The sequence below is a fragment of the Helianthus annuus genome, chromosome 11, assembly GCF_002127325.2.
Source record: "Helianthus annuus cultivar XRQ/B chromosome 11, HanXRQr2.0-SUNRISE, whole genome shotgun sequence".
In the NCBI taxonomy this organism is placed as follows: domain Eukaryota; kingdom Viridiplantae; phylum Streptophyta; class Magnoliopsida; order Asterales; family Asteraceae; genus Helianthus; species Helianthus annuus.
In genome coordinates, this window is record NC_035443.2 from 90033251 (window position 1) to 90036599 (window position 3349).

Below are 3349 nucleotides of genomic sequence, written 5' to 3' on the forward strand. Positions count from 1 at the left end.
AAATAGCATAACTTATAACACCAAATAATTTTAAAAATATAAATTGTATAAAAGTAATATACCTTCGCGATCTCTATTTAAAGCAACTGCTCTTGTTCTTGGTTGTGAAGTTCCTTCTCCATCTTCGTCCATCTCGGCAATAATTTTCACCGTCTCAAGTATCATGCTAAGCAAATAGTTTCCAGCATTTTCCTCGTCCGATGAAGAACTCATAGCAACTATTTTTTTTAAATATAGATGAAGTAGAATAATATATAAAAGATGGAGAGTGTGGCTTTCGGTGTATTACAAGAAAAAAATGAGTCGGTAAGAAAAGATGCCGAGCGTCCTTTCGGTGTATTAACAAGAGATGGTTTATAATTGCCCAACCGTCGAGGATACTAGAAAAGAGTAAAATGAGAAACGTCATGCATATGTGCATCATCTTGCGTAACATGATATTGGAGGACTCGGGCAAAGCATTTTGTGCAGAGAGTAATGATGAAGGTAACCAATCGGTGAACCCACTACTCGCCTACGCTCAAAAGGAAGTTATCCGAGCAAGGATACGTAACAGGGACACACACCTTAACCTTCGAGCTGATCTGACCGAGCACCTTTGGTTTGGTCGTGAACAAGGAGAAGACAACGAGTGAATATGTTTATTTTTAGTTTAACCTAGTTTAACCTTTTAAGCATTGTATTTTTTATTTAAATTATGAGTTTTATATTTTTTTCATGTTATTTAAATTTAAATTAATATATCAAAATTAAATAATGTATAAATTTAAATAAAAATAATAATTTGGTAATGATGATGAGTGTTTTAAATCATTGCAAGGATTTTAAAGGAAGAGGCTTTAAAGACTCACATATGAGGTGGCGCTCACTTGACATAATAAAGCCTTTAAACCACACTCACTAGCCTTATTATTTTAATAAAGTATTAAAAAGTAGGCGTAAATTACTTTTTGGGTCCCTGTGTTTTAGTGGTTTTAACCGGTTGAGTCCAAAATCAAAATGTTTAACGCCCTAAGTCCCTATAGCCATTTTCTTAACCATTTGAGTCCAGATTTCTAACACTGTTAGAATTATTTTATTAAAATTTGTTAAATGACCAAATTACCCCTACCTAATATCTCTTTCTCTTCCTTATCTTTCTCTCTCTCGTATCAGACTATCCCCACCGCACCGCACCATCATCACCACCATCAACCCCACCATACCTCTTATTTCGATCACCCAATCGAATTATCTCAGAAACACCAGCATATATCTGAAGCTACAAACAAAACAATTTCACAAAAAAACCTATAAATTATTCAAACCAAAACCAAATCATTAATTTAAAACCTTGGATGAACCCGGAGTCTTTTCTCTGAAAAAAATCCTCAACCGTCTTCAGATGATTACAATCTGCAAACAACAAAAATCAGTTATCCCACATTGCAAATAAAAATCATCACAAACAAAACTAAATTATGCCACATTGTAAATAAAAATCATCAAAACCGAAAATAATGAGAAGAAAAACTCACCGGGTCGGTCACAACAACATCCATTGATGGCGGTTTTGGGGGAGTTTCTGAGTGAAGTGAAAGAGACGAATGAAATGATATTTGTTTGGGTAAATTACCGCCACCTCCGAACGCCCACCACCACCGTCTCACCCCCATTGTCGAGAACTCTCCACCACCGTCTCATCTGTTTCAATTGCCTATTTTTTTCATGAAGCTCTATTCCGATTCTTGGATCTACTTCGCCGATTCCTGGAGCTCTGTTTCAATTGCCTGGTTTTTTCACGAAGCTCGGAACCCAATAGACACCACCATCGCCGGATCTTTAATACCCAGCATCGACAGCCGCCCCTGGATCTGCAATACCCATCCCGACAATCGTCGTCGTCTGGATTTGTAATACCCAACAAGTTTTGCTGAAGTTTCTTGAGTTGGAGAGGGTGGTTGATGTGTTGCGGGGTCTGGGGAGGGTGGTGATGGTGCGGTGATGGTAAGATGGTCTAGGAGTGTGAGAGAGAAGAGAGAGAGAGTGTGTGTATGCAGGTTGTAGGTGGTATTATATATAATTTAATTTTATATAATATTAAAACCATGCATTCAAGACTTGTTTCTTGTATTCATGTGCATATAAGACTTGTACTTTGTGTGTAAATGACCAAATTACCCTCATAGTTAACAGACTTGGTGAATGGTGTTAGAAATTTGGACTCAAATGGTTAAGAAAATGGCTATAGAGACTCAGGGCGTTAAACATTTTGATTTTGGACTCAACCGGTTAAAACCACTAAAACACAGGGACTCAAAAAGTAATTTACCCTAAAAAGTATTAAATGATCAGTTAACAGTATATATCAAATATTTTATTAAATGTTTTAATCTATCTATACTTTCTATAAAAGGAGAAATCCAAGTGACATAAGAAAAGCTGATGTGTCAGCAGGAGAGCATGTCCAACAAGGCTTTTCTTATCTCATTATTACATCATAAAGCCTAATATATAAATCACTTTAAAATACATTTAATGTTCTATCGAACCACTGCTTGTGTATTCAAGTGTTAAAGATCTGGCCCACATTCCAAAGGGCAAACCACTGCCCATCTACAAGAAAGTAGCAGATGGTTCCTTTGGTAAACGTATACCTAGCAGTAGATGTTTTGAAATTGCGGGTAATTTGAATTTTAAAATGCATAGGGATATGTAATTTTCAATTAATGCATGTCACTCGCCAATAAGCATCTGTTGAGATTCAAAATTCTGGCTCCACATTCAAAATTCAAACCATATATTCTAACCCTATAAATAAGGGTTAATAATCTGGCTCCACATTCAAAGCTCTCCCGCTCACATCTATGAGCGTGTCTCTCCCTCTCAAATGCATCTTTCTCGTGATTCAGCCGCTAATCTCCGATTACACTTCTTTGTTCGAATGTTTGGTGATTATGTTTACATGTTATCGTTCCAGTATCATTGTTCCAACATCGTCGTTTCAATGAAGCTTCCCATCACACATCAACCTTTCAGTATCGATGTTGCAGTATCATTGTTGCAACATCGTGATTAGTTGCATGTGATATCTTCTTCGATGGGAGACTTCCATGGTTTTATAGAAAGTATATATAGATTCATGCAATATCGTGAAAAGTCAGATGTAGTACAACAGTTCTGTTTTGCCCTTTGCATGTTAGGTTTGTTTCTTATTGTAATTAACTGTTGATGATATTGAGAGTTTTTATAGACACTGAGATTTTAGAATATTTTAAGATGCATGTTTATATTATTAAAATGAGCTATTACATAGAAAAATACAAATTTAAAGAAATATTTATAAAGGATTACAAGCTAGAGTTAACAC